Source organism: Triturus cristatus, chromosome 9 (genome assembly GCF_964204655.1).
Source record: "Triturus cristatus chromosome 9, aTriCri1.1, whole genome shotgun sequence".
Taxonomy (NCBI): Eukaryota; Metazoa; Chordata; class Amphibia; order Caudata; family Salamandridae; genus Triturus; species Triturus cristatus.
This window is the reverse complement of record NC_140592.1, coordinates 431,953,610-431,968,772: the sequence shown is the minus strand read 5'-3', so window position 1 is coordinate 431,968,772 and position 15,163 is coordinate 431,953,610. Positions and strand designations below refer to the sequence as shown.

General features: G+C 44.4%; 1 protein-coding gene across 1 annotated transcript in view; it reads left to right on the top strand.

The window, feature by feature from the left end:
- The window catches only part of LOC146798097 (cytochrome P450 2G1-like), a 1,186,024-nt gene that overhangs the window by 975,573 nt on the left and 195,288 nt on the right, over positions 1-15,163 (top strand). The window lies entirely within an intron of this gene.

The following is a 15,163-nucleotide window of genomic DNA, read 5'->3' as shown; positions in this document are numbered from 1 at the left end:
CGACATCCAGCTCTGTCCCCGGTGCTTGGGGAGTGGGGCTGAGCCTGACCACATATGGCGCAGCTGCCCTGCTTGGTTGTGGACAGCTGCTGGGGTGCATTGCATGTGCGGGGGACCAAAGGTGGTCCTCCTGCTAAAGGCAGTTAGCTATGTCCCGGCCCGAGTCCTACTGCCTAGACGAGGCAGCGTGAGGCCCTGAGTGGTCTCCCCACCACCCTAAGGTGAGGGTGAGTTCTACCATGGGGACTCGTGTAGGAGGGCAGATCTTTGGAAGGGGATTAACCCCCTGCAAGAGTTCACAGCTGCTCGTTCTTGTCTACAAGGCCGGTGTTCTTCACTGCGTACAACCTATATTCCGCTGCCTGCTGTGCAGCCATGAATTCAAAATGGATTTATGCCTCGGATCACAATCGGTTGCGACACAGGACATTGAAATACTAATGCACCCCTTAAAGGTCCATGGGTATTGTTTTTCCTAGCATATTCCAATGCTGATGAATGCATTCTTCGAGCCATCCTGGGATGCTTTGGCTCCTAGTGAACTGGATACAGACTCTACGATACGCCTACTGGATGTAGTCCCTTCCTCAGTGGCGACTGTGGGAATTGGATGGAATCATCTTTGTGCCATAAACCTGCTTCAAGGTGCGCCTCTGGGAACGTCGTCTGCGGTTACCAGCAACAGCAATGTGACTACCGCATGGAACACATGAACAATTGGCTTTGCCGTGTGGTGGGAACTACTTGGCCTATTTTTAAAAACAAAACTGCATCAAAACAATAACTTTTTCTCCTTTCTAGGCACCATGGCTTTCTAAATGTTTGATCAATTTTTCTGGCTTTTTTATGAATAAGGGATGCTTGCTTTTAGATGATTTTAAAAGTGTTTCTAGACCTTTTTAAGTTTGAATTTTCATTATGACCTGTTGGTTTTTTATATTTTGACCCCTAGTATTAGGAGTGGGTGTTATGTGCCCGGGTTAGGCCCAAGTAACAAACCTGCACATTTTCTTACATTGTACTAATTTTGCACGATAACATTTCTGCTGTGATCTTTTGCACATATTTGCATGTGTGACAATATTGAATTTGTTTCTCTGAAACTACTTCTGTTTATAAATCTAGTTTTGCATAACATTATCACTATGCCTCGAACACCATGTACAAGGCCATTTAACACACAATGTACAAATGTCATTCTATCTTTATCCACGGGGCAACATGGCTATCTACATATCCATAACATTACTAATCTACACATACATCACAAGGATGCTTTCTATCATAACCAACTAGCATCCTGAAAGATTACCAGAGATAGCACTTCAGCTGACACCGAGGGTCCCTGCATGCTGAGACTTCACCACGCAGCAGTCTGATATCGCATGAGGGGTGTCCAGTCAAGGACCAAGACAAATTCCTACATTCTCATATCAGGTAAATGGTTTGGATCCTACCTTGGGGGTTTCTTGGCTTCAAACCTACACACACGCTAGGTACCCACAAAGTAGGGTGTGCATACTAGCAGTATGCCGATTACTGCCTCATTTCATATGCCTGCATGTATACACTGTTTTAGCACCATGATAGAACTGTATCTACTATTTACGCTTTTGGTGCATGTAATCACTTACATCTGCTTCTGTCTACTGATTTTTGCAGCACATGTATTCTATGCAAGAAAAACGTTGGTTCAATAAATATATTGAAAATGCCCCACTGTGTATTCTTTGTATATTTCTCTGAGCACGAGTAAACATGAGTGACTCAGCTGAAGGTTCTGATCTGTTACCAAAATCCCTGAGGGGTCAGGGTAGTCATGTTCAGTGGTTGCCAGAAAATATTTGCTCCCCGATAGGCTTGGGGGGCTTATGGTGGCACTGTGAGCTAACTGGTCTCTATGCCAACATGTCCTGTGGGGGTGCTTGGAATCAGTCTAGGCACCTCACCGAAAGATTATGTTGTCCAACAAATGTGCAGATCCTACAGATTAGTGGGAACTATGCAACATAGTGGCTTGTCATACATTTACAAGGAGAAAAAAGAGGTTGATTAGTAAGAACAAACAAGCTTGTCCTCTTAAGTAGCCATTTGTGATTTGGACACCCTTCTCTCATATTATAAAATACCCAGTAAACCATGCAACTATGATGTAGTGCCTGTGGCTTATAACAGCAAATTGGATCATGTATTTAATTATTTACACTTGCGGCCATAGAATTTTAATGACATAAAATTAACACGACTGGATTTATGGGATAATTTACAGTTTGGCATGCAGATTTTACTTCATGAGGGCAACAGGGTAAAATACTCCATCTCTACAAAGCCGCACTCCAAATTTAGAGGTGTCCACTAGCCCAGAGGACACCCCTGATTATTGACATTACCATCCGTCATTTCCTTGGTATTTAGTTATGCTTTATTCTCTTTGAGGTATACCCCATTCTTCAGTGACATCACTTATTGTTTCATCAGGGTTAAGGTTTTATGGCATAATTTGGGGGAATTCAAACATCATATGATCATATGGTGTTTCATCATGTGATTTAATTGAGGTCAAAAGTTTTAGTGAAGGCCAAACTTCTGCTAAATTGTGGGTGGACAAAAGATGGCAGGAATATCATTTAGATTCCTTTCTCCCCTGGGATTTCTTTTACCTTTCACCCCTTTTCTTTTTTTAGGGATTTTCGGTGGACCCGGTGCTTGTACGCATTTCAGAGGCAGTCACCAATTGTTTCTGTTTTCGTTTATTTTCATTTGTTTCCACAAAGTCATCAACATTCCACATTATTTGGTTTCTTGAGTTAAAAGGAAAATCAGTATTGTTTTACTTTGTCTCAGTCCTGATGATCATATAGGAGGCCATATTGTTGTTTTGCAAAGTAGGTGGTATGTTCTGCAAGGGAGCATGAAGTAGATTAAGGAATTGATGTGATATCCCAGGGTTGGGCTTGCAGGGATCTTTTGAAAAGGAACTTCTTGAGAGAGAGGTTGTTGCTGAGTACCAGAAACAATAGCCTTTGTGGGGTAAAGTGACCTTTGAGCTCAGGTACATGCTTGTTCTTGCATCAATGCTGAAGATTTCTGGCCTCAACTGGGCCAAAGGCACAATTTCAGGGTGACAGCGATGGATCATATACATGGACCAGGTTAGTTCCAGTGAAGATCTACCTTCTAAAAGTTTGTGCAAAGCATTCTGAAGAAAGAATGCTTTGTGCTGATTGGGTCTACAAGGAGGAGGTTGTATGCACCTAGGGCAGGTCAAGCATCTTGGATGGTAATGGATGAAGTGCGAAGACTCGGTTATCACTGGAGCTTCAAACTGGTTGATGGTCATGAACAGTTGCACATAGTGCATATCTCACATTGGCAGTGGTTTCAGATGGCTGCTGTCCGCTTCAAGAGCAGGTCCCACTGGAGTTCCGTGTTGGCGGTTGTTGAGAATGGTCGATTTCTAGCTAGAAGAGGTCACTTTGCAGTTGCAAGGACCCCAAAACATCTGTATTGTCAACTTTTCTTCAAGGGCAGCTCATCTGAGTCCTAAGAGTCAACATGTAACTTACCACATTCTTGGGGGGGGTTTCTTGGGAACTTGCTCCCATTCCTCCCTGACAAGGCTGAGAGTCCCGCTTATGGGGTGACCATACAGAAGATCAATGAGACTGAACCCTACCCTTCTTTGGCATCTCCCTGTAAGCACACAACAGGCATTACAAACTGATGTTCCACTTATGCCTCAAGGGCTCTGAAAATCCTTTAATCATGCCTTTGAGGATCTTGTTCAACCTCTCAACAAGCCCACTTGCCTGGGGATGGTAGGATGTGGAAAACATTGCAGGTTACCCCACACCTGACCCACATTGACTTCATTACGTGGACACAAAATTAGTATCCCGGTCAGACATCACATCCTTGGGGAAACCCTCCTGTGTAAATATTGTGATCAATGCCCTGGCCACCACGGCTGCAGTCACTGTCCTCAAAGGTATGGCATTCTGGTACCAGGTGCAAAAGAAGCATGTGATTGAAGAATGCAGAACAATGCAAACATTCAACACCAGTCATTAGGATCTGGGTTAAATCCATCGTTCTTTTGCTCACCATGCCACCTCAGTTTGGACCCAGCCACATGCAAATCAGTCCCATGAGGAATAGGGTCAAGACTGATTTGCATATGGCTGGGTCCAAACTAGGATCGGGTGGTGATCTAAAGAACAATGGATTAAACCCAGATCCTTGTGACTGGGGGTGAATGTTTGCATTGTTCAGCATTCCATTCCATCATGTGTTCCCTTTGAATCTGGTACCTGGTGGCATATTCCACCAAGACCAGGATGTTCCTGTTGCTCTGGGCTTTCTTGGGGCCCAGAGGCCCCATGATGTCAATGTACATCTTCAAATGTTGTGACCACGACAGTGAAAGGGATCAGGTGAGCCTTCTGCTTTATCTCTGACCTCCCACTGCCAAGGTAGGTAGGACAGTACCTGTAAAATGCAGCTGAGTGCATCATCATCCAGGTCCAATAAATGTGGGTGACCAGCCTTGCAAAGGTTTTGTCCTGCCAGGGATACATCATGGGACAGTCCAAGTTTGAAAATCTGAAAGCAGTGGGGGACCCCCACCACACAAAAGATTTGGTGGAACTCAAAAATATTCCTGAGATCATGATCAAACCATTGGACAAAGGAGGAGCTATTGTGATACAGCAGAAATCCTCCTATGAGACAGAATGTTTGAGACTCCTCTCCGATGGGAGAAATTACACTATACTCCGGACTGACCCTACTGAGGATATCAGAAGGGTGTCATTAGCAAAGAACAGTGTGGCTGACCATGGTTGGGCACCTCAGTTTCAATGTCAATTTGTGAGTCCTTGGTTTGTGCACAGCGCGTCCGGAGCAAGCCACACCTATGCTCCACTGTAGAAACAGATACCAAAACTGTTTAGGGGCAAGGACGGTGCACCATATGACACAATTCAAGAAGCTTCCAATCTGGTGAAGACAAATCTTTTATTCTTTTTCAATCTTTAAAACAAGGCACAGCCAACGCGTTTCGTTCCTATGGAACTTCGTCAGGGCTGAAAAGAATACAAATATAAGACAACAGAAGGGTGATAGCATCTGTAGTAGAGGAGGCAGTGAAGAATGAAAGGATCACAACGAAAGAAGGCAGTTTCCTGAGCCAGGGAGAACCAGTATCACCTTATTTTTACACACCCCCTAAGGTGCATATGCCGACACGTCCACTGCCAGGGAGACCCATAGTATCGGGAATTGGGTCCTTATTAGAACCTCTGTCACAATTCTGTGATTTCTTCCTGAAACCAGTGGTACAAACCAGGACAGTCTACCTAAAAGACACCACGGATGTGCTGAATCTGCTCCAGGAATAGCGTTTTGATCCAGAGAGAGATTTTCTAGTGAGCCTGGACGTGGAATCTCTCTACACGAACATACCTCAAATGGAAACTATACGGGTGGTGGAAGAGATCCTGTTCACCTTGGATTGGGACTACTGTTCACCTAGGCCTTTTATCCTCCACCAGGCTGAGCTAGCCCTCACAAGAAATTTCTTCGAGTTTCAGGGGATGTTCTATCTCCAAACCCACGTGACATCAATGGGGAGCATCTTCGCCCCAGTGTAGCAGGGCTCTATGTAGCAGCTTTTGAGGACCGACACATCTATGCCTCAGGGGGCTGCTGGAACAACAATATTAAGGTGTGGAGGAGCTACATAGATGATATTCTCCTCATCTGGGAAGGTGATGTCAAATCCATCCAGGAATTTGAGTGGTTGAACACTCGGAACCCTTTCCTGCATTTCACTTCAACCATTACGAAGGAAGAATTGCTGTTCCTGGATTTAATCATCTATCCACATGGAGGTGGCCTAAAAACCAAGATGTTCCACAAGCCTACGGACAGGAATGGCATGCTCCTCTTTGAGAGCTCCCACCCTAAGTCCCTCAGGGAGAACCTACCGGTGGGTCAGTTTTTGCGCATTCGCAGAAACTGTTCAGACATGAGGGATTTCAAGACAGAAGCGCACACCTTGACAAATAAACTTGAACAAAGAAAATACCCATGCTGGATGGTAAAGAGGGCTTACAAGAGGGCAAACAATTATAACAGAGAAGGCCCTCCTGGAGAATAGGGAAAAACTCCCAAATGATAAAACCATATGTGTGACTATTTTTAATACAGTCTCCAATAACATCAAAAGGATCATCCTAAAGAATTGGAAAATCCTCAACGGCAACGGTCTCCATTTGGAGAAACCACTATTTTCTTTTAAAAGAAGCCAAAACATAAAGGACCTTCTTGTGCACACCAGACCGAGGGTGACCTCTACTAGACCTAGTCTTCGACAGCAAATGAGGACACCTGGACACTTCCCCCCCATCTAGGGACACACAAGATGCGGCAGATGCGACGTCTGCCATCTCACAGCCAATACAAAAACCATTGACGTTGTACTTAATCACCCTGGGGAGCAACGGCGGCACACGAATTGCAACACTACTAACGTTGTCTATATGCTGAGGTGCCCTTGTAACCTTGTCTACATTGGCATGACGACACGTAGGGTGAAGATAAGGATCATGGAGCACAGGTCAACCTTCAGATATCAGAGGACAGTGAGCCGCCTGACCACTCACTTCAAGGAGAAAAAGCACTAGTCCGAGGACTTCTACTGGATGGTTCTGAATAAACCTAACATCAATACCACACACAATCCAGAAAACGCTCTCTTTCTCAGGAAACAGAAATAGATCTATAGGGTCCGTAGTCATACTGAGGGGCTGAATGACGATATTCCATGGTCCACTCTTCACAACCTCTAAGTAACCATATCTATATCCCCTGTCCTGTACTTGGACATGGTCACGTTCTCCGGGTTACATCACTTGGCATCTGTATTCCCACAAATGGCTTCCTGTACCAGTGCCCTTGATGAAGCAGTTTACACTTCATATGACCAACGCACCGGTATGGGCATTCATGTTACCCTTATTATCATTACTATTAATTTTATCGTGGGCACAACATATAACTGGAACTCTGTTCTTTCTCAATAATAGAATTGTTATATTAATGCCATTATTATTCATTCATTCATACCTTGTTCTGCCAATACAGCAAGCAGATAGGCCTCATGACCCCCATTTGATTTCTCACATTTTAGATTGTCAAAGGGAGTAATGTGGCATCCAACATCAGTTCTGCCTACAATAATCAGCGAGGCTATCCTGCAGTCTATTACCCTTCGTATATAGCAGAGATGTTTTTCCTCACCAGTTCCCTGTTAGACAGCCTCATCTCACGCTTGTGCGTTGACCTTCTCCCTCCTTCCAACACCATGGCGGGCAATAACAAGCGCACTAGTCTTACTTCCTCACTCCGACGCATGTTGACACACGTTGTGACCGTGATGATGTGGCCCTGGGTAAAACAGCCTTTTAACATGCTCAGACCGGGACGGGACTGGACAGCTACACAGAGCCGGGAGGGACAAGTCACCAGCGACAACTCACCTTGATGTAGTAAGTTTAAACACTCTTAGACTGGTTGGCACGAGTCCTTATGATTTACACGAGGCGCTCGGACAAACCCACAGTGAAAGTCTACCCCGGGATGTTGATTTAATATTGATATTAATATTGAATGTTTTAACCCTAACGTGAACAGTTTCTGATTTACGCTGAATCAAGCAGGGTAGTTGATCACTGTACAATGCCATATGACCGCTTTCTGCTTTTCCTCGCCGTCTGATGAATGTTTTTATCTACCCCCACTGTCTCGCAGAGTGTGACAATAGGGAGTTGTCCTCACTCCCCCGCCAGTTCAAGTTTTGAATTACAAAGAACTCATTCAGATCGGCCGAGTGGTTGATTGTGCTCTGTCTCTCTGAGGAAATATGGATTTTATGATCAATTGTGTCCCCTATCTTAGACCCCAACGGCTCCATGTACGTGCTACAAGTACATGTATGTTCCCTCCACTTCCAGCTATGAAGACGCAAATACATGTGCGTCCAACGTTAACATGTCCTTTTTCAGATCCGCCATGAATGGGTCGGATATTCCGTTCCTAAGTATGCTTGGCCACCGACTTTATATGGTGCACCTTTCACGTTTTTCAGCTCTGGCGAGTAGGCCCTGAATTCTGTCATCGAGCCTTTTCCTGCTTTCTGCTTCTGAAAGCTTCAGCCTGGACTCGCATCTATATCCATGACCTTTGTTTTACTCCCTGCGAGGCTAAACGGTGCCTGGCTCGACCTGTTGCCTGCCAAGACTGTATTTCGCCTTCAAGTTATCTGCTCCGTTCCTCAACCAATACATTCCTGTCTAGTAGTTTAGGTAAACATCCTTCCAGCTGCAGAGCAAAGGGCCCGGCCTCACTGTCTCCGTGCAAGTAATTCATAGCTCCCGTTACCATGGTAGGCCCATGCCCCCTCGCATCTCATGTAGACACGTAGACGCTTGTACACGCACTAGCAGTCAGTATAGAATAGACTCTGTCCGAGAAACCTTTCCTTCCAGATAATACAGTTCCTTAAACACAAGATATTAGATACGATTTGGGATTAGGTTGTTCTGACATCCCAGACTTCTGTCTCCTCATGTAGGGCTAAATGTCAAGTCCCCTTCACCCTCTAGTTACACGTCAATCACACGTCATGCAGCTGCGCGCGCATCTCTGTCATATTTTTCTGCTGACATTGCAGGATTCTCTTATGGATCCACCCACCTGTGACATCCTCATAATGACGTTTCTAGTGCACGCCTATTGTAACGCCTTTTTTATTACGTATGTGTATTCTTATCTTTCCTATCAGCTGTTACGCCTCCTGCATCTGTCTTTACTGTAATGCATTTACTATATATATGATAACCTGTCAATAATGTATTGCCTATCCCTTCCTGAACCTTCGTGGTGACGGAACCCGATTGCCTGGTTCGAACCAATTCCTTTGTAAGGAATAAATTCCCTTTTATAACCTCAAATACCACGGATTCTGCCTCTTATTTTTACTGAGTTATTCTTATTGAATTTTACCGCATAAATTAAGTCTAGGTAATTTAAATTTACCACATAATTGGCGCCCGAACAGGGACACCTTCCCCACCTCACGCGCCGGAGGTGCGTTGCAGGCCCGGTCTCCTGCCACAGCCGGACGGACAACTACGCGTACCCGCAGGATTTCCTGTATCTCCCTCCGGCCAACGGAGGTGACTGAGGCTGCGATCAACACCCAGACGAGGCGGTGAGGAGTGCGGAGGATCCCGACCAGAGCCTAGCTGAGAGAGCAAGATCCGAGGTATACCGAGGCCCACCAGGTTCCGAAGTTCCGAAGTACCTATGTCACGAGTCGAGTCCAGTCCAGTCCGATCCAGTCCAGTTCAGTTCCGAGGCCTTCCGTTCCGTGCTTCCCGGTGAGTACCGTTGCTGGGGACGCATTTAGACGTGCGCATTAGTTTGTGCCGGTCAAGACGGGTTTGGGTACACAGATCCGGTCTGCACTGTTTCAGCAGTGTATCTGTACTGTTTAGCAGTACATCCAGTATATCTAGTATTATGTCAGTAACTAGTTTTATTCTAATTATCGTTGTTCGTTTTAAATGTTAAATGTTTTAATATGTTTTAAAAAAAAAAAAAAAATGTCGTGGTATGAGTGATTGTTCGATCTTCATTACTGTGTTTATTGTATTGATTGTGTTCAAGTCGAGTAAGAATCAGGTAGCAAGGTTTAAAGATGCCGTTATTTTCAAAATTAGGACAGATCAAAACTAGAAAGGGGATACTCGAAGAAGCCGTTCCCATTCCACCTAGGGACACTCCAGGGTACTTTATGTACCATAAACATGGCCTAGATGCCATATTATATCTTGATTTATGGGTGGACTACACCAAGGATTTAGCAGAGAGTCAGAGATGGCCCGCTGCTGGGACATGGGATGCAGATTGCATCATGAGAGTAGAAGAAGCATTATGGAAAAAGAAAGCCAGACAGTCACAGAAAGATGCCATTGAATTATGGCGTAAAGAATCGCATAGACGCGCAGAGAAAGCGTTCAGAAAAGAAGAGAAAAGTAGGGAGAATTCAGACAAAGCCCGAGAAAACATATTAATTGAGGAAGGTAACCGAGTAAAAACAGAACAAGTAGACAGACAACGAAATACTCTTATGAATGGTATGTATCCTCTTCTGGCCGAGGGTTTACCCAAGGCCGCCCTGGAAGTACCAAAAGATCTGCCACCTCCATTACTCCCGACTAAAGTACACCCCAAGACCGCAAAGGACATTTTCCTTTCTTCCTATTTAGATGATGCAGCCCCCGAATATGTTAATGGTGCGCAGCCACGCGCACCACTTGCTGACGACGCTCAACCCCAAGATCATCTGCCCCCACCTCCGCAGCAACAAACTCCTCCTCATGTTCCAAACGTCCCACCTGTTTCTACAGTTCTTCCTGCATCTACACTCCCTACCTTACATCCAACAAATCCTTTTGGACTTGGCACCTCAGGAGGTGCGATAGGAGGTTTTTCTACGCCACCGCCAGCACCTAGATTGACTTATAGGGATTTAGCACACCAACGTACACCTCAAACAGCTAATCACAATATATTTAATGAGCCTCTTACAGATTGTAGATATGATCCAGTACCCGGTAAAGACGGCAGAATGATGCCATCATCAGTACGTCTACGACGAGTTTCGAACTATCTAATGACGCTACCAGGAATGATTGGCCATCTAGACAAAATATATCACTTTATCCAAACAGGGCAAGGTCCTGAAAGTATTGGCGAGGCCATGGAATACCAGAAAGTGGACATGCAAAAATTATTGTTACGCTTCTTCATAAACTGCTTGATCAGAAACAGAGATAGGCCTGAGGCAGATCCAGATGAAATGCAAGTATTTAACAGATGGGGTCAGAATATAGCAGACGGAAAACATGATAAACAGAAGAGTATAGAAGTTATGCACCGAAAGATCCGAAAAGAAGTAGAACGAATACATGAAAGAGGATTAGAGGCAGATAAAACTGAATCAGAGGGGGAGGAGGAGGAACAATCAGAAATGACAACAGGACAATTACAATTACCAGCTAGAGAAATGATAGCTTACGTAGGTAAGGGAAGATCTTTTAATAATGCAATGCGTCCGATACGTCCAGAAAGTAACAGAATTTTTCAAGCAGCTATGTCAAATCCAAGGACCCCTGAACACTTATTCCAGGCTACTGATAAAATACTTCGAGAACGAAGGGGGTACCATGTGCTCGATTCTATGGATGAACAAGAATTAGCCAGGTCAGCAGTACAATGGGCTGACAGTTCTGAAAAATACAGTGATGATGCACTAGCACACACGTTTTTGAATCTTACACCAGATGAACAGCGTTTAGCTGGTATATACATGATACAACACCTCCTTATATTATATAAAAGCCAACACTCCGATCCTGGTCCCCTACCTGATATACTAATAGAATTACTCATGAATAAATGGAGAGGTCTGGGTACCGATCTAATTAAAGAAATTCTAGAACATCGGCATAGATACAGTGCCTTCCTGTGCCCAGAGCATGATCCAGCCCCCTCCATGGAAAGAAAAATGTATTACATAGACAGACAGAATCCTTTACGCGAAGTGCACCCAGTTAAAAATGAGGATGATTCTTTTTCACGCGTGTTTGTGTACACGCCCATAACTAAAATAGAACTATTGGAAATGAAAAAATTAGTGCCCAGCCATGACAAAGATCCCGCAGGTTTTCACCGTGAACTAAAAGACATGTTACTCATGGGTGATTATACCTATCCTGATATTATGAAAATATTAAAAGTATTATTGCCTGCCGGTATTTACGAGAAACTCAAAGAAAAGAATGGGAGGTGGGAGAGCAAAAGATTGATTGGACCGCACTAGAAAACGAAGAAAATGCCCGAACTGCAGGCCGAGGGCTTGGGGACAAAACTAAAGCATTACCAGGATTATTAGTACAAGTATTGCCACGTTTATTAACTACGAAAAAGGAAGACTGGGGTGCAATCTCAGCCTGTAAACAGAAACCCGATGAAGACACTAGTGATTTTTATTCCCGATTTGAAAAATGTTTTGGTATTAATAGCGGCCTAAAAGCAAATAGCGAGTCATATCCACATCTTTTTGTAACAAAACTAGTCGAGAATTCCCTGCCCCAGGTTAAGAATAGAGTATTGAAAGTTGAGAGCACTTGGCAAGCAAACACCCCTTCACAAATGTTACAAATGTTACAGTATCACCAGAATAGAATTAGAGAAGAACAAGAACACGAACAAAGACGTATGAAAGACACGAAAATGAAAATGCTCGTTGCTCAGTCCGTTCCAGCTGACGGTCATAAAAAGGGTGCGACGCAGTCCAGTAATTCAGCGGTTCCTGTTAAAGGGACATGCAACTATTGTAAACGCCAGGTCATTATATAAACGATTGTGCAGTCCTGAAACATAATATCTCCACGGGTAAAACTAAGGAGAGACCACGTCCACCTAGACAGGATCAGATCCAACAACAAGTACCTCAGCATGTACAGCCTATGCCGGTTCCACAGCAGACCGTAGCCGTATCACAGCCACAGCCTATTGCTGCAACACAAAACACGACACAACAGATGTACCAGTATGCACAAAATGATTGTCCCGATTATCAGCGATACACATGAAATAGCCTAGAGAAGGAAGTTGGCTTACCCCTTATTGAGGTTCCTGTAGATCAGGAAGGTCCTTATGTACATAGTCAAATATTAGGGAAAGACAGAAAGTTTTTAATTGATACAGGGGCAAGCAGAACTACTATAAGTCATGACGAAGTCCCAGGGGCACCCCTCTCAGGCTCACAGAATATTTCCCTTGGTTTCTCAGGAAAGCCTATTATTAACGAAGTATCGCAACCTCTTCCACTTGCAGTTGGACCATTGACACGGACTACAGATTTATTGCTTACAAAATCATGTCCAGAAAATTTGTTAGGTATAAAGACACTGAAAGCTCTAGGAGCCGTAATATGTTGTTCTCCGGAAGGAGTACGACTATTTTTGCGTGACTTTAAAGGTCACTACGTGTTAAGAGACATGGATCACCGGTTACAGAATGTACCTGCACATTTATGGGCACAAGGCCCCACTGATGTAGGTTGTATGCACATTACACCATATCGAGTCACACTCAAAGCAGGAGTGGTATTACCACGAATGCGACAATACAAGTTACCTCCAGATGCTGCAGTGGCTTTGCTGCAAATCATTGACGAGCTCATTGCACAAGGAGTGGTTGTGGAAACCGACTCCAATGTATGTAATTCTCCGATCATTCCGATTCTTAAACGAACTGATCCAAAAGCACCCCCAGTATATCGATTAGTTATTGATCTGCGCGAATTGAATAAATGCATTGTACCACAATATCCCGTGGTCCCAGATATCTCTTCATTACTGACAGCTATTGATTCAGAAGCAACGTTCTTTACCGTAATTGACCTCAAGAACGCCTTCTTTAGCGTCCCAATCGATCCGGAAAGCCAATATTTGTTCGGATTCTGTTTAAATGGACGAAGCTTTAAATTCGCACGCGCACCTCAAGGATTCACAGAAAGCCCCAGCATCTATAGCCAAGCACTGAAAAGACAACTTGACAGTATCCACATGCCTGTTAACACTGCCCTGCTTCAGTATGTCGATGATCTACTGATCACCGCCCGAAGCGAACCCGAATGTGAAAAAGCATCACTGACGGTTTTACATTTTCTGGCCGACAAGGGGCACAAGGTGTCCCCTTCGAAGCTGCAATTCTGTGCCCAGCAAGTTGTGTACCTTGGGCACTTGCTGTCCAAGGGGGGGAGACAGCTCACACCTGACCGCATCCAGTTAATTGTAAACATGCCACCACCCAAGACACAAAAGGAGGTACGGGCCTTCATAGGCCTCACTTCGTACTGTAGGCAGTGGATTCCCCAATATGCATTTCTAGCAAAACCACTCATTCAGTTGACAACTTGGGAGGCAGCGACATCGACTGTCCTCCCTTGGACTCAAGAACATACACAAGCTTTTGAAGACTTAAAGAAAGCCTTATGCCAAGCACCTGTTTTAGCGACACCATGTTATAGTAAACCTTTTACACTTTTTGTTACAGAACGTGAAGGTACTGCCTTGTCAGTACTCACTCAGGAACAAGCAGGATCACACAAACCATGTGCTTACTTTTCTAGCACATTAGATCCAGTAGCCCAGGCTCTTCCGGCGTGCCTGAAATCAGTCGCAGCGACAGCTTTAGCGATCAGACAAAGCGATTCCATAGTATTAGGACATCAATTGACAGTACAAGTACCACACGCAGTAGAGGTTCTCTTGAACCGGACACAAACACAACACTTGACTATAGCAGGACTGACAGGTTACGAATTAACATTGTTCCAGCCACACATAGAAATTAGACGTTGTAGTACATTAAATCCTGCCACACTTTTGCCATTAAGTGGAACAGACCCATTGGCACATGATTGTATTGAAGTCATTACTATAACGACGAAACCCAGACAAGACTTGACAGACATTCCATTATCAGATCCAGACCTGACATTGTATGTAGATGGTTCATGCATGAGAACAAGTACAGGAGAGTTAGTGGCCGCTTATGCAGTCACAACAGACACTGAAGTTATTGAAACGAATTGTATTAACATCTTGTCAGCTCAAGCAGCAGAGCTCATCGCTCTGACACAAGCCTGTATTCAAGCTAAAAATAAGAAAGTTAACATATACACAGATTCACGTTATGCATTCGGAGTCGTCCATGACTTCGGAGTCCTTTGGCGAGAGAGAGGTTATTTAACTTCTCATGGTGCCAACATTCAACACGGTCCCCTCATCCAAGCTCTATTAGATGCAATACATCTACCTACTGCGATATCTATCATGAAGTGCAAGGCCCATACAAAAGTCACCGACATTATTTCCCAGGGTAACGACCTAGCAGACCGAACAGCTAAGCAGACAGCTCAGAATCGGACTCACGCAACTGACGTGACAAAGACAATAGTTCCGACATCGACACACTGCATGACAGTTAAGGATCCCGCCCTTGATGTAATTGACATACAGAC